This window comes from Mesocricetus auratus, unplaced genomic scaffold (genome assembly GCF_017639785.1).
Source record: "Mesocricetus auratus isolate SY011 unplaced genomic scaffold, BCM_Maur_2.0 Super-Scaffold_4256, whole genome shotgun sequence".
Lineage (NCBI taxonomy): Eukaryota > Metazoa > Chordata > Mammalia > Rodentia > Cricetidae > Mesocricetus > Mesocricetus auratus.
Window position 1 is genome coordinate 76,142,565 of NW_024429182.1, and position 20,527 is coordinate 76,163,091.

Below are 20,527 nucleotides of genomic sequence, written 5' to 3' on the forward strand. Positions count from 1 at the left end.
AACATCTGGGTGCTATTACACAAAGCAGATTGTATTTATGTACTTAGGAATATATATACACAATAATATGTTATTACATGTATCAAATATTTGTAATATATTACATATGTATAGATATATAATAACAATGCTGCAAAGAGGCTATGAATTCAAAAGAGGAAGGAGGGGCATGTGGGAGTGTTTAGAGAGAGGAGAGGGAGGGGGAAATGATGTAATTATATTATAATCTCAAAGAAAAGATAATTTTAAAACGTGACAAAATATGTGAAAGCTGAGGACTGGAGAGATGGCTCAGGGTTTTATTTCCAGCATCCATATCAGACTGTTATAACTGTCTGTAACTCCAGCTCCAGGATCCAACACCTCTAGCCTCTGAGGGCACCTGCACTCATGTGCACATACCCATATGCAGATACATACTAACATATAATTTAAAACAATAAAACAAACCTTAAAATTTTATATATAGGGCTGTGGAGATAGCTCAGTGGCTAAGAGTGATTACTGCTCTTTCAGAGAACCCAGGTGTGATTCCTAGCCCACTTCAGGCAGCTTACCTGTAACTCTCGTTCTGGGCTATCTGATGCCCTCTTCTGGCTTCCACAGGTACTTGTATACATGTGATGCATATACATTTACTTAAGGCATATACACACACACAAGCATAAAACACCTTTAAAAATCTTTTTTGAACTTCTCTTTAGGCCTGGGGAGGTGGCTCAGTAGGTAAAGTGCTTACTGTGCAAGTGTGAGGACTGGAATCTGGATCTACAGCCCCCGTGTAATGCTGTAATAAAGGTGGATAAGGTAACCAACCTCCCTGTAGTCCCAGCACCTGCAAGCAGAAGCAAAGCTTCCCCAGAGCCAGCTAGACTGGCTGAAGCAGTGAGTTTGGTGATTAAGAGACCTTGTCTCAATAAATAAGTTGGTGAGTGAACAAGGAAGATACCTGATGTTAACCTCGGCCCCTGCACACATGCTCACACATGAGCATGCACACCTCCACACACATGTGTACCTACACGCATGTGAACACATACACAAAAGTGTGTGTGTGTGTGTGTGTGTGTGTGCATCTGTTTATACTCACCTATCTTTGTCTTTCTCTCTGTCTATGTCTTGGCTAATGACAAATTTCATCTATTTTTTTCCTATTAAATTAGTGTGTTTTAACAACGATTTGCTTTTAAATGAGGCAGCAAATATTTGGTAGCCCTGGCAGTTGGTTCAGTACCTACCTAGAAATAGGGGTGTGGTCCCACAGAAGACCATTTTTCTTTAGCTGCTAAGGGCATACCTCACTCCAAGGCTGGAGGGTTAGATGTTTTAACTAGGCAGGTAGCTAGCTGCATGTTAAGTTTCTAGAGTATTTTGTTTGGGTTCATCCCTAGAAAGAACTCCACATTTCTGGGCATTTTATATAACTCTTAAATGCTTCCCTTAATATGTCAAATGAGGTGTCTTTTCTTTACTGAAGGACAAAGCAGCTCAGTGTTAGGAAAGTGTCCACACCCGCTGCCAAAGCCTCCTGCTTCGAGTTCAATTTTCTGGTGTCTTATTCTCAGTACTGAATGTCCCATTATTCCAGTTGGTCTTTCCAAGCCGCTGACCACAGCATGTTGACACACCACTTGAAATCAGAGATAACATTTCTTCCCATCTCCAAAAATGACAAGGACCAGGCCTGTGATTTTTCTGTCATTGTTAATGCTATACAGAAATTGTAACACCTCTTCCCTTCCAAATATTCTCATGTGTATTGTCCCCACTGGACAGCCAGTGCGCATTGGTGTGCAGAAGCATGAGCCACACCGCTCACTGCTTCACAGAATACATGGGAAAGGCTCACACTACGGGAAGAAGGGGGGTGCTAGCAATCTTCATCATCCTCGATGTCTGCAAACTGTTAACAGGAACCACCCCTAGCAAGTGCAGCACTTGGCAGCTTATCACTCAGATGTTTCTATTTTCGAGTACTCAAGTGAGGTCGAGGGCATCCCTGCATTCATGCCCTTTGTTTCAGCACCCTTCCAGTCCCTGGGCTGCTGGTCATGTGGCTTGCTGAGGCCCAATGAGATGGTAGTAGATTCAACCATCCGGAGATTGTGTGTGTGGTGTATTTATGGTTCATGCACAGGAGTGTGCATATCCATGTGTCTGCATGCAGAGACCAAAACGGGATGCTGAATGTCTTCTTCTATAGTTCTCTGTGTTATTTCCTTGAAACAGAGTCTCTCTGAGTCAGCTTGCCTATTAGGCCACACTGGTTTGCCAGCAAGCCCTGGGAAGCTACCCATCTCTGCCTCCCAGTGCTGGGGTTACAGACACATGCCGCTGTGCCTGGCTTCTCTAACATGTGTGCTATGGTTCAGTCTCATGTCCTTATGCTTTCAGAGTAAGACTCTTGCCCCTCCCGTGAAGGCGTCTCTCCAAGCCCAGTGCAGAGATTTGAAAAGCGCTTACACGTCTTTGCCCCTGTGTCTTTACTGTTGAACATGCTTTGGCCTAACTCATGAATTGGAGTTGAACTGCTACAGCTATCTTAGCTAACTCCCCCCCAAAAAGAACTCAGCCAAAGCCATATGAGGTACAGGCATGACCCATAGTCATGGGCAGACTTTGTGACCGTGTGACTTTGGGTTTGCAGAGAGCCTTGTGTTAAGGAAGGGCCTGTGCTTGACTTAATGCTCTCTGAACATCATATTGAAAGTCTTAATAATTTTTGAATAAGAGGACTTCATTTGACCTTGTGTATGTGGTACTGGAAAGTATGTAGCTGGTCCCTGCATGTCTGAGCTCTGACTCCTGAGTTGGCTGGGCTGGGATGCAAAGGGCCTCCCTGCCACTCTACAGACACGGATGAGCACATCCTTGCTCCTTAAGTGGGCTACTTAGCAGCACTGTAGCAGTATGTAAACTAAGCCTTCTTAGACAGGTTTGCAGTCCTTCCCCGCTTCAGCAGCATCTCAATAAGCTTCTTCTTCAAGTAAATATTTTTATTTAGTGCGTCTGTGAATACATGTCTACGTGGTGCACCATGTGAATTCAGTACCTGCAGAGGCCAGAAGAGGGCATCAAATCCCCTGCAACTGGGATTACAGGCAGTTGTGAGCCACCCTATGGGTGCTGGGAATGGAACCCAAGTTCTCTGGAAGAGGAGCCAACGCATCTGCCAGTCCTAGAATTTGTTTCTAATCTGTCATGTCTCACAAAACAATAGATTACATGAAAACAGCAAAACAGACTCTGGGTTTCACTTTTAGCGATTGCTTCTCCTCAGGATCATCAAGGTTTTCTTTTTCCTTTCCCCCAGCAATGAGGATTGAATCTTGAGTCTGCCCAAGGCTGGGAAAGTGCTTTACTGAGTTGTATTCTCAATGATTGTTTGTACTTTTTATTTTGAGATAGAATCTCACTATGCTGCCAGGCTCGCTTTGAGCTCACGCGCTGCAGCCTGGCAGGCCTTGAACGTGCAGTTTTTCTGTTTTCATCTTGCAAACAGTTGGGACTGCAGCCCTGTGCCATCAGACCCCATTCTACACCCGTCACACATATGTACTATATGAATGTGATTTTTTTCTCTACCACTGGCTTCTCACAGAGGACAGGTTTGCTGGTGGTGTAACAGCCATGTTTGTTTGGTGTCTGCCTCAGATAACCCTCGTGCTCACACACACACATGTGTTCTTATGTGAGGGTGGGCATGTATGTGCCATGGTGAACATGTGGAGGTCAGAGGAAAATCTCGGGTCTCTTACTGTCACTGCTGTGTAGGCAGGCTCACTGGCCAGCATTTTCTGGGGACTCTCTTGTCTCTGCTTCCCATGTCACCACAGGGAGACTTGGAGTACAGATGCTTGGTGCTGCATTGGTTTCATGCCAGGTATGGAGATCTGAGCTCTGTCCTCAGGTTTTGCAGCAAATGCTTCATCCACTGAGCCCCTCCCACCTGCATCCTGCCCAGCATTGCTGAGTCTGTTCTGCTTTGTTTTGAAACAGGATCTTACAAGGTAGCCCAGGCTGGCCTGGAACTCACAAAGATCGCCTGCCTCTGCCTCCAGAGTGCTGGAATTAAAGGCCTGCACCACCATGTCCTGCCTTCTACTGTTGCTTCCTCAGCTACAAATAAAATATGGGGACCATGAGATGGCCCAGCGGGTAAAGATACTTGCCACCAAGACTGACGCGAGTTCTCTGAGTTCTACATGGTAAGAGCAGAGAAAACTCTCACAGGTTGTCCTCTGACTTCTGCATGGGCATTGTGGCTTATGTACACCTACACACACACACACACACACAAACACACACACACCGAATAATATGCAATGGAAATAAAATCAAACAATTAAGTTATGCTCTAAATTTGAATGATTACTAAACTAGAAACAGTATTTTCGTTTTAAGTACAGGGACAAACCCAAAGCTTTGATCACACCAGGGAAACTCTGAACCACTGAGCTCCAACCCCAGCTTATTTTGCATGTGACTGAAGAACACTGGTTAGTCACACAGGTAATCCCACTTTGGAAAGGATGTGAGACCTCTGGCTGAATCGCACAGCTACCTGACAAAGCTGCTAATGGAAGATAAGGCACAGACAATCTCCTGTTCAGTAAAATCCAATTTTCAGATCTCTGCAGCCCTGTTTCTCATTCACACTTTCCCTGCCAGCCGCTCTGGTGAAATCGTCACATCACAGATGATCTGGAAGCCCTGTTCTCTCATTGAGCTTCTGTGGCAATGGTTGGAACTATTTTTATCATTGCTTTTACACTTCAGTGAACCACATTTTAGTCATTAATCTATTTTTGTTAATCAGAGCCACAACACAACATAGTAGTAACAAAAAGCAATGTTTACATTAGTAAACAATGGTATGCAAATGATAGAGCTAAGATAGACTATGTCCTACTAACCGAATTTCAGCTTTATCCTGTTAAACGACTGACAATCTTTGAATCACTGTTAACAGCAGTATGCAGTCAGTTTTTATTTTCTTGTCCATTTCAAACTTATGAAATGCTTAAACAGGTGACTTTTTTTTCATTGCTTTTGCCACAGAAACTACAAAACTACAGGACTATTTTATAGATACATTGATTTCATTTTAGGAACATGGATATAAAAGATAAGGATTGGAGCTCAGGAGATGGTTCAGTCAGTAAAGTCTTAAACTACATGAACAAGAAGAGATCAGTTTAACTCCCAGAACCCAGTTAAGAAGTTGGCATGGTGGTATACACCTATCCTCTCAGCACTAGTGGGGTAGAAGGTCAGAGGACAAGTTCCTAGAGCTGTTCTTTCTTTCAACCATGTAGGTGGGTCCCTCAGGCAAACTCAAATCTTTACTCTTGGTGATAGGCAGGATTATGTGCTGAGCCATCTGGTCGACCCCCTTTTGAATTCTTCAAGCTGGGTGAGCTGGCCTCCTACCCTGTTTCTTTAGCATCTCCTTCATCCCTCCTCCTATATCTCCCTCCCTCCTTTCCTTCCATCAATTTTCTCTCTGTTCTTACAGATTTCCCCTGTAGGGCCATGTGGTGACACATGGCCTGCTCTGCCCAGAAATCTGACCTTCCATCTCCGTGCCTACCTTGTTTCCTACATCTGGAACATCTTTTTAGCCGTTTCTCTCTTTATTACGCTATGGGCTTCAACATACCTTTTATCATTCATTTTGAGAGCTGTCTCTGTCATGGTCTTTTTTTTTTTTTTTTTTTACCCACATTAGTGGTTGTTACCTTGGCTGCAATTACCAGCCTAGATTTCATTTCTTTCCATTCTCCACACAAAAGTGTGAAAATATCTATAGTGACAGCTGAGGTATTAAGAAGCCAAATATAACAGAACTGAATCTACTCCACTGATCTGACTGTTCCCTGGTCTCTCATTACTCGGCTCTGCTTATTGACTTATGCCTCAATGAATAGGCAATTCCTTACCTTCTAATGTTACTCGCATGCAGTAGGGAGATAGAATTAATTCTATTATAGTCACTAGTTAACTTCATGAGACAAAAAGAATATAATCTGTTTTACCTTCTCCAATTTACATACTGAGAGTGAGACCCCCCCTCCAGCCATAAGGGAGGCTTCTAAATTCCCTAACTCTAAGACATAGAACACTGCATATAAAGACATAAAAAATACAGTTCTAGCATAGCAACAAGACTGTTTCTTATCTTTGATGATAATTAAGAAGTCTTTGGGGACAGGGCTGGGGAGATGGCTCAGCATTTAAGTCCTCTTGGTGCTTTCAGAGGACCTGGATTAACTTCCCAGCGCCCACATGATGACTCACAACTGTCTGTAACTCTAGTCCCAGGAGATCTGACACCCTTGTCGGGACTCCAGTGGCACGCATCCATATAGTGCACATACATACATGCAGGCAAAGCACTCCTACACATGATATAAAAACAAATAAATATTCAAATTAAAAAAGAAGGCTTTAGAGATGAGGCTGTTATTCTTGCCTAGCATGCATAGGCTCTTGGTTCTATCTTCAGTGCTGAGAAACAAAAACAAACCTATCAATAAATCAATTATATTCTCTCTAAAGAAAAAGTAGTGATTTAGCACAGTGGTCTCCAAACTTGTTTTGAAAACTCACTTCAGCAATCTACAATCTAAACCTGAACAAATGTGTTTATTTACAGTTCATAATTTTGTACCACTCAGCAGTATTCAGTATACCACAAACTATCATGAAATATGAAGTAAGCCAAGGCTCAGAGACCATTGAAGAAGGGGGAGAGTTATTAAGAGCCATAGGCTGGGGAGGGTTGGGGTGAAATAGTTTCTTCATGACAGGGCACTCATGAACTCATAGCAGCTATGGCTGTTGGCACAAGACCTGCTGAAGATGAAGCTAACCAGCTTCCAGCATGGAAGGGAGGGGTTCCGGAGCTCTCACCCCTAACTGAGGAGCTATGGACAGTTGATGTTTCTGAGGGAAGAAAGGTAAGTTTTCTTTAAGAATGTGGCCCCATGATCCAGAATGGTAGACCCACCCATGAGTTAGGCAGAACAAAGTAGACCTAGTGGGGTATTAAAAAGAAAAAAAAAGAGGACACAAAATTGGGAGTGTATCGAGATGTGGAGGTTGGTCTGGAAGGAGTTAGAGAAGGAGTGGGGGTGACTATGATCAAAATACATGATATGAATTTCTCAAAGATTAAAATATTAACTAAAATTAAAGAGGATCGCACGCATGACTATATGAATATGGAGCAGTTCCATTATATTCCTCCCTTATCCCAGGGGATCTTCTCTGGCATCTGCGGAGCATATTTGCATCTCTTATCCATTGGGCACTGTGCTCAACATCCATACGATAGTCTATCTGGGCAGGTCATTTAACCACTTGAATTTCAGCGGCTTCCCCAATGAGATGGGAATTCTAAGTGAGTATCACAGTGTTGTGGGGGTTGAAGTTATGTATTCAACAAAGAACTAGGATTGGGAATGGGAACACAGTCCTATCATGATCTACCATGAGTGACCCAGAAAACAACAGCAACAACAAAAACTGCTATCAAGGACTATTGAGGGATATCTAACCTGTGGCCCATATTGCTATGTGTGACCCAGGATAGCTAAAGATGAAGCTTAACACATCCATCGATGACAATGTCATGACTCCATGTCAAAAACTCTGGGCTGGAGTTGGAGGTAATTTCTCAGTGGGTAAAGTATTTGCTGAGCAAGCATTAGAACCTGAGTTAGGATCCTCAGTGCCAACATAAAATCAGGAGCATGGTTGTAAGCCCAGTGCTAGAAAGTGGAGACAGGAAGATCCCAAGAGCTTACTGACCCAGAAGTCTAGGTGATTAGTGAGATCCAGGTCCAATGAGAGACCACATCTCAAAAGAAAAAATACGGTGGAGAATGATGGAGGACACCAACATTGACTTTTGACCTTCATACACACGTACACCCATTCCACTTTTACACAAATCGAACACCCTTAGTTAGAACCGCATATCCAACTAGGTGAAGCAATGAGATTAGTGGCTGGCACTTGCAAAGTACTCAACAAATGCTTTTGGAAATTATTTCTAGCAGATGAGCCCAGTCAGGACCCTTAACGCAGCACAAACACAGACAAAATCAAATGTCCACAGCATGGCTTCTGAACAGAGCACTGAAAGCAGAGACAGCTTCATCCTATCTGAAGAACCCAGAAGTAACAGCATGGCAAGGGGAAGACAGGCTCCAGGGCCACACACCCTGCGTGTTAGGATAAACCACGAGAGGAACCTTGGTGGATTCCATGGCAGGCGACGGTGACCGAGGTTGGGGTGCGGGGGAAGCGGGGGACGTACAGGATAAACATGCCAGGCAGAGAAAGCTTAGTGAGAAGTTTTATTAGAAAAGGGGGGGAAGGAAAGAGAAAAGAGGTAAAGAGACAGAGAGAGGACAGAAGAGAAGAGGGAGACAGGAAAAGTCCTGTCTGCCCCAGGGGAGCAGCAGGAAAGAGCAGGAAAGAGAGAGTGGAAGAGAGCAGAAGGGGGGAGGGGAGAGAAAGAGAACGGAAGTGGGTGGAACCTTTCTTTTAAAGATCCAGGGTACATACACCTGCCATGCACAGGTGGGTGAGAGGCGGTGCCAGGTCTGCCTGGATTACAACACTAAGTGGGAACTAGATGACCTTTTGTAACAGGACACTGGCTCATAGGAATCGCCATTGTATTAATGTCATTGTTCCTTGCTATCAGTCCTTTGGCCCAGATCCCCAAATCGGCAAATGCTGAAATCCATGACAAAACGGCACAGCATTTTCACATAGGTATGAATGACTACCTTTCTGTCTACTTTGTTGTTTCTGTTCTTGATGGTGATAGGGTCTCACTAGGTAGCCCAGGCTGGCCTGCAGCTCTCAGTCCTCCTGTCTCAGCATCCTGAGTTCTGGAATTGCAAGTGTGCATCCAATCTGGCTTCATTGATCTAATGAGACTACTACAGGGACCCATAGCACGGAAGGTTTAAGAAGCCGCCAGTCTGGATGGTGAAGTGGTTCAGCAGGTAAAGGCTTCTGCCACCAAGCTTAATGACCTGGGTTCTATTCCTAGGACCCACATGGTAGAAAGAAAGAACCAACTCTTACAAAAAAAAATGATAAATAAAAATAGAAAGCATTAGCCAGGCGTTGGTGGCGCACGCCTTTAATCCCAGCACTCGGGAGGCAGAGGCAGGCGGATCTCTGTGAGTTCGAGACCAGCCTGGTCTACCGAGCGAGTTCCAGGACAGCCTCCAAAGCCACAGGGAAACCCTGTCTCAAAAAACCAAAAAAAAAAAAAAAAAAAAAAAAAAAGAAAACATTGATGCACACTTATAGTGAACAAGACATACATGCAAGCAAAATACATTAAGGTAAAAATAAATAAAAATTCGGGAAAAAATTGGATTAAGATACCACAAGGAGCCGGGCGTTGGTGGCGCACACCTTTAATCCCAGCACTCGGGAGGCAGAGGCAGTCGAATCTCTGTGAGTTCGAGGCCAGCCTGGTCTACAGAGCGAGTTCCAGGACAGCCTCCAAAACAATACAGAGAAACTCTGTCTCGAAAAACAAACAAAAAAAGAAAGAAAGAAAGAAAGAAAGAAAGAAAGAAAGAAAGAAGCCGGGCGGTGGTGGCGCACGCCTTTAATCCCAGCACTCGGGAGGTGGAGGCAGGCAGATCTCTGTGAGTTCGAGGCCAGGCTGGACCGACAGCCTCCAAAACAATACAGAGAAACCCTGTCTTGAAAAACAAAAAAAAAAAAAAAAAAAAAAAGAAAGATACCATAAGGACTAAAAGATGCATCTATCTACAATCATAGAAACAATATAAAATATAAAGAATATTTCTATGATCAGGTATTATCTCTACAATTATATAGAAAGACGTTATCAGATTTCTCTCCATCCAGAGAAAACAAGCACAGAAAAAAATTCTTATAGACTTCTACAATATGATTCATATACATAAAACTTTGAATTGCAGGACTGGAAAGGCAGCTGCTCTTCCAGATGACCTGGGTAGGGTGTCCAGCAACCATCTGACAGCTCACAGGCAGCCGTAACTCCAGTTCCAGCGTGTCTGGTGCCCCCTTCTGTCCTTCGTGGGCATTACACTCATTTAGTACACACAGGCTGGCAAAATGCCCATACACACAAAATAACAAAATAAATATAAACAGCTTAAAAATGATTTTGAACGCCCCAATTTCCAAAATACATTGTTTTTAAAGTGCACATGGAAAATTTACCCAAAATTATCATGTCCTGGGTCAAAAAAGAATATCTCAACAAATACTAAAGAATGAAACCATAAAGTATGTTCTCTGACAACAGTCAATAGTAAAAACGTAAGAAAAGAAGAACTGTCCCCTTCATGTTTTAGGAGGAACACTTTGTGGATAATTTTTCTGGTGGTAATGATAAAATAATCTTAAATCAAAAATAATAAAAATATTCCGTAACAAAGTATGGGGCCTAGCTAAAGTCATGCTAAGAAAGGGATTATAGCTCTATAAACCTATGCCAGAAAGAAGTAAAGCTGAAAGAATCAAGATCCAAACACTCATCTCTAGGATTTTTAAAAGAAAATAATAAATTAAACTCAAAGAAGCCAGGCATGGTGGTGTATATTTTAACCCCAGTACTTGGGAGGCAGAGACAGACAGATCTCTGTGAGTTCAAGGCCAGTCTGATCTCCAAAGCGAAATCCTGCCTCAAACACAAAAACAAACAAAAAAGAAAACCTCAAAGAAACCAGAAGGAAATATTAACATCAAGAAATTACTAAATTAGGGAGCAAACATAAAATAAAGAAGATGGACATAATTAGGAGCAGGTCCTCTTATTTTTATTTTTCACATATTTTGTTGAGTATTATCATGTGTATTTGATCTGTGAGTATGGGTGTGAGTGTGTGCATGTCATGGACACTCATGAAAGGCTGAGGACAGTTTGCAGGAATCGGTTTTCTCCTTCTACCATGTGGGTCCCAGGGATCAAACTCAGGTTGTCAGTCTTGGCAATTTGCACCTTTATCAATGGAGCCATCATGCCGGCACAAGAACAAAATAAAAACAGGTTTTGTTTAAGAAAAATGTATAATGAAACACATTTCTTCGTAATTTAAATTTTAAAAAGTTGGCTCTTTGAACAAATTAAGGACAGAAAGGGTAAATACTTTGTAAAAACTGGTGAAAGAAAAATGCAGAATATATTTTTAAAAGGACATCAAAGCCTATAGATACAGAAAAATTAACAAAATATTATAACTTTGTGAAAATAAAATTGACAATCACAACATGATGGGCAAATGCCAGGATGAAAACAACTTACCAAAAGGGGAGAAATCTTGAGTTTCACATTCACTAAAAATCATGATTACATATTTTTAACTTTTCCATGAAGCAAACTCTAAGTCCTATTATCTTCACCAGCAGTGTCTTTAGGGTTTATTTATTTTAAACTTACATGTATGTATGAGAGCTTGCATGAGTCTATGTGCACTACATGCAGCAGCATCCTGCACAGGCCAGAAGGGGTGTCAGATCACCAAGAACTGGAGTTGCAGGTGGTTGTGAGACACCATGTGGGTGCTGGGAACCAAAGTCTGGTTCTCTGCAAGAGCAGCAATTTCTCTGTCTCTGTCTCTGTCTCTGTCTCTGTCTCTCTCTCTCTCTCCTTATTTTGTTTTTTTGAGACAGGATTTCTCTGTGACTTTGGAGGCTGTCCTGGAACTAGCTCTTGTAGACCAGGCTGGCTTCGAACTCAGAGATCCGCCTGCCTCTGCCTCCCGAGTGCTGGGATTAAAGGCATGCGCCACCACCGCCCGGCCCATAGCAATTTCTCTTAAGCAGTGAGCCATCTCTCTAACCCTTTGACTAGGAAAGACTATTTAATGTTCTTTAATATTCAGGGAAGAAATCTACTAAACTAACCCAAACTCCTCCAAGGAAACTATAAAGCAACATGAAACATTTTCCAAATTCATTTTCTCAGTGTGGCACAAGCCTCTTATGCAAATCTGGTAAGATTGTAAGGGGAGAAATTACAGGAATATTCTTCTCCTGAACAGAGTAAATTAATATATACTCATAGACTAATTCAAGCCTATAAATACAATATTGCTAAGGTAAGTCCAGTTACATTAAAGGATGTTACACAATCATGGTAAAACAGAGACCACTTAGGGAACTCCTACCTAGTGTCTAAGAGTTAAATATCACTCACTAGCCTAAAATAGTTAAGTAGAGAAATCCTGTTAGGATTTCAAAAGACAAAGAATAACCACCTGATGAAAATATATATAACATATATATGTATATATATATATATATAAGAAAACTCAGAGCAACAGAGAAACTTTCTTAATCTGACAAGAAAGAAAACGCCTACCAACAATGAAACCCTTGGGCAGCCATGTTACCTAATTGCATCAGCTGAGCTCTTTTCCTCTGAGGCCAGGAGACAAGGGTAATCGTTTTGTCTCTGTTACATTTTATTAGAAGTCTAAGCTGGTGCAAGGAATCAAGAGAAAAGGATATTAAAAGATGTATGAATGGTAGAGGAATGGCAGCTACTGGCAGAGAGCAGTTTGGTTCTCTTGCAGAGTTGAATGGCTGAATGTTCTATGATCCAGGACTTCTTCCAATGTGCACCCAGCCTGGAGACATTTTGCACTGGCACAACATGAAACAAATACCGAGAATGTGTATAGCAGCTCTGTTCGTGAGAGCAGAAAACCAGGGAAACATTCCAGATGCCAATCAAGAGCAGATAGATGATCAGCTCTAGTCTGTCAGTGGTGAAAATGAATGGATTCTACAGCTACTCTCATCAATATGGACAAACCTTACAAAATAGTAAGCAAAGAGATAGAAGAACACCTGTGTCTGAGTTATACTCACAAAAGGTTAAAAGGGGTTTAATAAGATATCCCTTAGGGGCTGGAGAGATGGCTCAGAGGTTAAGAGCACTGACTGCTCTTCCAGAGGACCTGAGTTCAGTTCCCAGCACCCACATGGTGGCTCACAACCATCTGTAACGAGATCTGGTACCCTCCTCTGGCATGTAGGAAGAATACTGTATACTTAATAATAAATAAAATAAATTTGTTTAAAAAAGACATTCCTTAATACATGTGGGTGATAAAACTATAAAGTCAAGGCAAAATAGCTGCTAGGGAGGATGAGGAGACACTGTGGGAAAGCGCCTTAGGGACCAGGCGATTGTAACAACCTTCTGATGCTTCAGGCTGTGTGCATGCACTTTGTATGGACTCTGGTATGCCTCATTTAATCATCTTTTCATTCTTCTTCCTTTAGAAAAAGGTTTATTTACTTTTATTTTATGTGTATGAGTGCTCATCTGCATGTGTGTATATGTACCAATGTGTGCAATTTCCAAGAACAGAAGACTGCATCAGATCTCCTGCAATTGAAGTTATTAGCAAGTGAGCCACTGTGTGTGTGGGTTCTGGGGATCAGAGTTGGATCCTCTGGGAGAGCAGCCTGTGTTCTTAACCACTGAGCCGTCTCTCCAGACCCTAAAACACCTTTTCAAAAGAATTTCCTTTTGTATCTCATTACTAGTTTACAGAAAATACAAAGGACAGAGGAAAGTATTAAATGACACCATGATCGACTAAGTCCAAACTGGGCCAAGTGATTTTATTAACACAATTCTAAGGAGAAAAAAAAAAAAAGAGAAGGAATCAATCGATTAAAGAAGGTAGTAAGAGATATCTTAATCAATTGCTACAAATGGGCTTATTTTTTTCATTGTTGTTTTTGTTTTTCAAGACAGGGTTTCTCTGTATTATTTTGGTGGTTGTCCTGGAACTCGCTCTGTAGACCAGTCTGGCCTCGAACTCACAGAGATCCGCCTGCCTCTGCCTCCCGAGTGCTGGGATTAAAGGCATGCGCCACCAATGCCTGGCTCATATGGGTTTATTTAAATGTTCAAACTGATAAAAGATTAAATGACAGGTGACAATTGCCAATATGCATGACTAACTGGATAGCTCAGAATGAAGACTTACTCTTGGTTTGGGGGGATGTGGTTTGGGGGGATAGCATATAATAGTTATGTTTAAAGGAGGTAGGGCAGTCCTTGGAGCTGGAAGTGTAGTTCCACAGTAGAGTGATTGTCTAGCCATTGAAAGGCCTAGGCTCAATCCTAGCACTGAAAAACATTCAAGAATTTTTTAAAAATTAAAAGAGAGGTAGTTAAGAACATGTAGGGCTAGGTGTGGTAGCCCATAACTTTAATCCCAGAACTCTAGAGGCAGAGGCAGGTATATCAATGTGAGTCAGAGGCCAGCCAGCCTTGCCTGTATAATGAGTTCTAGAACAGTCAAGGCTACATAGAGACCCAATCTCAAAACAAAACAACAATGCCAGGCAGTGGTGGCACACATCTTTAATCTCAGCATTGGGAAGGCAGAGGCAGGCACCTTTAGTCCCAGCACTGGGAAGGCAGAGGTAGACAGATCTCTGAGTTCAGAGGACAGCCTGGTCTGAAGAGTAAATTCCAGGACAGCCATGACTACACAAAGAAATCCTGTCTTGGCAAACAAAAGTCAAAACAACAAGACAAAAATACCCCCCCCAAAAAAACCCAACCAAAAAATCTGTATGTAAAATTACATCATGCTTAAGATTTGACCCAAGGGGCTGGAGAGGTGGCTCAGAGGTTAAGAGCACTGACTGCTCTTCCAGAGGTCCTGAGTTCAAATCCCAGCAACCACATGGTGGCTCACAACCATCCATAATGAGATCTGGTGCCCTCTTCTGGTGTCAGACATACATAGAGACAGGATGTTGTATTCACAATAAATAAATAAATTTTAAAAAAAGATTTGACCCAAGATAGTCCTGGAGGGGAGGGATGGTGTGGGGTGAAAAAGACTACCTATGAGCTGAAAATTATTGAAGGGAATAATGGCTGTGTAGGTTTCACTGTTATATATATGTATATGTTTTCAATTTTGAGTAATAAAATATAAAATAAGAACCAGGAGCAAGCAAGGGGAGGAATATTGGCTAAATCAAGATCTGCTTTGAAAGGAGAATAAAAAGAAGGAGTGTGGGGTTTGGGACTTACTATCTTATCTTGCTCAGAATAGCATCAGTTTTCCCAGCAACAACACAGACCCACATTTCTCAAACTTGAATGTGTTTATGAATCACCCAAGGTTCTTGTTAGACTGTGGGTGGGAATGCAGAAGGCCTGGGGTGGACCTGGAAGCCAGCTCTTCTAGCTCGTGTGCAGGTGATGCAGACTGAACTGATACTCCCAGCAGGCTATCTGGCAGAACTCAGCCATTTGGGGTTGGACGTGCTGATGTATGCCCATAATCCTAACACTCAGAAAGCTGAGGCAGGGGGCTGTCGCATTTTAGGCCAGCCTGGGATGCAGTTTTTTACTCACTGTAGCTTCTGTTGCTTTGAGAGTGCCCTCATCCCCTATCACTCCTTCCTGTTCTTACTGTGGTCTGGTAGCATCTGTGACTCACCTTCCATTCATTTCCTTCTAACCCCCACCCCTCTGGGATTACTCAACCTGGCTGCCCTCTGCCATCTCCAGGTGCTAACAGTTAAAAGTTACTGGAGACAAGTGCAGGACTTTAAACACATCTCTCTGCTCTTAATAAGCATTTTTCTCTGCCCTGAAACCCCCACTACCTGCCTTAATATTCACATCCCCCTCTTCAAAATAACCTGTATCTCAACTACACACTACCCAGCTGCATGACTGCTACACTAAACTGCCTCCTTCCTATCCCTACCCACTCCTCTAAGCTATGTTTGTTTTGCCCCAGGACCTTTATATGTGCTGTCATCCTGTGAAAATAGAAGTTTACTGAAGTCTATCTGGATTAAATTTCATTTTAGGACAACGTCTCAAAAATCTTCCTGGACAGTCTCAATAATGTGAGGAGGCCTTGCTGCACCACACCTGCTGCATCCTAGACCTCCAATATCTTTCCCAATCAAATACTCAGACCTAAGCATGAAATGGTGTATGATCAGGATAGGTTTATCTCTAAACACAAAACTGGCTTCATATTACCTCTTGGCTTCAGTTCCTCCCAATATTATAGAGGCACTACCCAGTTTAGTGTGTGTATGTGTGTGTGTGTGTGTGTGTGTGTGTGTGTGTGTGTGTGTGTGTGTTTGGTGTGCATGTATGCTTACAGGTGCTCAGGCATATGGGTCATGTTGGGTGTCTCATCTTGACCATTCTTCACCTTTAGATTTTGGACAAGGTTCTCTCATTGAGCCTGAAGCTCATCCATACATCTAGCCTTGCTGGCCAATGAGACTGAGGAATCTACCTGTCCGTGTTCCCCCTGCCATCCCCCAGTGCTGGGGTTACAGGAGCACGTCACCAACCCCAGCTCTTTACCCAGGCTCTGGGGATCTGAACTCAGGTCCCCATGCTTATGTGTCAGACACTTTGCTAACTGAGCCAACTCCTAGACCCTAAGCTTATCTAGTATGTCTGGGGGAAAAATAGACACAGTATTTTGTAACTTTCCCAATCAAGGGGTGCATTTCTCCACCCTGGTCCCAACTGTGTAATTGGTTTAGGTCAATACGGCGGCAGCAGGAGTCAGGTTTCCCTCTCTGACTGCTGTTGGGATCCAACCATGCCATGAAGAAGACTGGATATGGAGCTATACAGCACACACCATTTGTTTACTTTTTCCCTGGTTTGTTTTTTGACAACTTCATACGCGTATACAATGCACCGTGTCCTTCTTTATTCCTTATCCCCCTCCCATTTCTACTGACCCTTCTTTTACCCAACACATCCCCCTCCTACTTCCGTGTCTTTTGTGTGGATGTGTGCGGGTCTTATCCAGCCACAGCTGCTGCGGGTTTACAGTTGCAATGGCTATCCCATATCTAGAAGACAGCATATCACAATACTCCTCCATCCGCCAGTTCTTATTATCTCTCTACCGCCTTGGCCTTGGAGGGAGTGATACAGATGCGCTGTTTCAGGCTAAGCACTCAGCAGCCACTGTTCACATCATCCCGACCACAAGTTTTACTAGTCTCTGCATTAACCAAAGTGCACTGTTAGAAGGCCCCATCAGTTTCAGTGCCCCTGCCAATCAGCAGTCCCAGATCATGACCTCTTCTCCCAGCCAGCCTACTGGCCACCTAGCTGGACAAGCCAATGCTGCCAACCAAGCACAGCGGCACTCACGTCATTCCAGCTGCAATGGCTGACTCCCAGAACAAAGAGCTACAAACCATCCTTGTTTTAAGCCACTACCTTGGAGGTGGTTTGCAACCCAACACACACCGATTCACTTCATGGGGTTTCTCTTCATACTGCAAATCCACTTCCCTGCTTTAGGCTTTCATGGTTGCTCATCATCCTGGGATGAAACCTAAGATCCCCAAGCAAGGTCTGCAGAGCCCTTTACAACCCAGGACACCCAAACTGATACAGTCACACCCATGCCTCCTGCTCAGTCCACGGCTCCTCACTGCTCCTCGAGGAACTGGCTTGTTCACCTAGTCCCTGCTTCTCCTCTGGTTGGAGAGCTCCTTTTGACCCTTCACCTTGTTGGTTCTGACTCCTTTCTCAGATCACATTGTCACAGAAGCCTCCGGTGACCACTTTTCTTTTACTCCCACTTTGCATGGCTGAAATCTGCCTTCTGTGTCTTCTTGGTACCTTGTTATTTTCTTTCTTAGCAAATACCCTGGTTTGAAACAATAGATTGCCTTATGCAGTGACTTGCCTGATCTGTGTAAGAACAGGGCGTTTTTATTTTGTGCACAAATGTGGCCCCAAGCCTACACAGAACCTGTTGCATGGTAACTGTTGGCTGGCCGCTTTTTTTTTTTTTTTTTTTTTTTTTTTTTTAGGCAGGTTACCATGATGGTTAACTGTATAGTCCCCTAGAGAGAAACTGCTGGGGCCCCAAATCCTACCTGGTCATTTACTAGCTGTGTGACCTTAAGCAAGTAAGCTGACTTGTCATTCTGTGCCTCAGTTTCTCTGAGGTGCTAAAGGTGACATTCCCTTCCTGAGCTGCGGTGGACTGTGCTCTGTTGTTGTTTCTTGCAGATGCCTGCGTGCCTACAGCCACCCACTTGCTCTGTGCCCACGGAGGCTGCCACCATGGGATTCACAGGGGACTCACATCAGCTTTTCCCCAGGCTACTTTCTCAGCCAGCTCTGCCTCCATCTGCAAAGGCGTGGCCTCAAACTCAGAGCAAGCTCCCCTGTGTTTGGCACCCGAGAATGTCCCCGGGGCACTGAATTTTGGCTCTGTTTGCAGCCTTGACGTCTCCCTCAAAGTCAAATGTTTGGAGTTACAGAGATTTGCCTCCTGATGGCTGTCACCCTGCCTCCTGTCACCTGATGAGTCTCGGCTTGGCTGGCATCTGGGGGGTTAACAGACAACCTTCAGACAATCCCAATGGCAACATCATCTGAGTGAAGGGGAAAAAAATGACAGGGGACCTTAGTACATTTCCAGTCTCCAAGTCCTTAGGACCTGGCCTTTTCATTCCTGGACAGAAACGACATACAATCCAGGTATCCAAAACAAAAACAAAAAGATTTTTAAAACAAGATGAGAGGTGCGGTGCGGGGGTGGGGGTGGGGGAGGGGTAGGGGGCGTGAAAAGGGGCAGAAAAGATCAAGGTGAGAGGTGAGGAGGCTTAGAGGAGGCAGAAGAAAAGAGTGGCAGGGGGCAGACGGGGGGGGGGGGGGGCCGCAGGAGACACGCAGTTGCTTGGTCCTCCCCGGCAGGACCTAGCTTCGCAGGGCAGGGCCCAGAGCTAAGCTCCCCAGAGTCGCGGATGCTCCCCCCTCCCCCAGCTCCCTTCCACCCTGCCTTGGGAGGGTGTCCTGTGCATGCTAATGAGACAGTTGAGGACAGCTTCCCAGATAATTGTTAAAGTGTTCAGCAACTTACCAGGCTGAGAGTCAGAGGACTGCAGAATGATGGGGGGCACGGCTCCTGGGGTGGGGGAAGCAAAGGGGCCTGGTCTCCAGGTACCGGAGCTCACAGGCTGCAAAACGAAGAAAGGTTTTCCATTCGGTCAGGCACCAACGCAAAGGTAGGGAGAGCCAGACCAAAAGGCAAAGGAAAGGAGGGGAACCTGCGTGTGTTTTTGTATTTAAATTGTTTTTGAGCCCACGTAGCCCTGGGAGTCACATGCCGCCTCCAACATCACCGGAGCCATCACATGATACAGGTCCCCCATCATGTGATGAGAAAAATCTGCCTAACTTCAGGCCCCCCCACCCCCACCTCTGCTCACAGACTGACAGACGAAGTGCTTCTGGAAGAGCCCCCCACCCCCAAATCAGTGTCAGAGGGAGGGATGCAGATAGGGGAGCCTGAGCCCACGCAAGGCTGGTCTTGATGAATTGTTAATGCGCCTCTCTCGCCTAAGCCCTGAGACTTGGAGCAGTGCCAGCCTTATTTGAATTCCAGCCTTGAATAACCAAGTGTTGTCACCGCTGCCCCAGCAAATGCAGGGCGCTTGAGCTCACACCATCCTGCCTCGTTCTGGGGAGACTGATGGCTGCCTCCCCTACCCACAGCTTCCGAACCTCGTCACCAACTGTGGAGGTGGAAGCGGCGGGGGGTATTGGGGGGGGAGACCTGTAGGAAAAGGAGCCTCTGCAGTCGAACCTTCTAGTCCTCCTCCCACCCCTCAGCCGCAGTCTGAGTCAGGTGGGGCTGGCTGGCTCTCTGATTACAATGTCTCCTTTTATACTTGGTTCTGGGACCTCTGTGGGTGGAGACCTTCGTATTCTGTCTGTCGCTCTTTCCCACTCCTGAATCAAGACACAAACAAATTGTATTTAAAAAATCTGCCGTACAGTTTCCTTCCTTTGTGCTCTTTATTCCAACACTCAGATCCTCTTATTTTTCATACAAGCTCCTTCGCAGGGCGCCTGTTCAGCTTCAGGTTACACACACACACACACACTCACGGGTGGGGGGACAGAGGCTACAGTGTGGAGCCCTATCCTTTACATGCATCTTGTCTGTTAGAGGCACAGAAACCCAGACAGATGTGGCAGATCCCAATGCCAGAGCCACACAAACGCAGTATGAAAATTCTCTATTGGCCCAGCCTGAACTCGGCTTCTGCCTCCTCATCTCACCCCCCCCCCCCAAACCGTTCAACAGAGGAAAGGTCTGCTACCCACCCCCACTCCAATCATCTGCTTGATTTGTTTTTTTCTCTGCTTCGATTTACATGTCAACTGGAGATTTCTCCCTCCCCTCTCTGTGATGTTAACATTAACCTTTGAGTCTCACCGGCAGGCAGGCAGTATGAAACAAGTAAGCAAACAGGTGGGCTACTCTCCTTGGGGACAGTGGGACTTACTGTCACTTGGCAGTTCAGGAGGTTATGTGGAAGACCAGATGGGCAGCAATATCAAATTTCCCTGAGCAAGGGGGCCTGTGTCCGACCAGAAGTTTTTGTCTGCACTGTCCTAGATAACGAGAGCAGAGGAGGGGTCTGTGAAGAAATT

At 44.4% G+C, this 20,527-nt stretch overlaps 1 protein-coding gene across 2 annotated transcripts in view; it reads right to left on the minus strand.

Annotated features, from left to right (window-relative positions):
- Tnrc6a (trinucleotide repeat containing adaptor 6A) overlaps nucleotides 1-19,179 on the minus strand; it is a 164,795-nt gene extending 145,616 nt beyond the window's left edge. Inside the window, exon 1 of one of the 2 annotated variants that reach the window (XM_040754992.1) lies at nucleotides 18,948-19,179. The gene's annotated coding sequence lies outside the window, so the exon portion shown is untranslated. The remainder of the gene's footprint in view (nucleotides 1-18,947) is intronic. The other variant, XM_040755018.1, reaches the window with a different exon arrangement.
- Nucleotides 19,180-20,527: the final 1,348 nt, after the last annotated feature.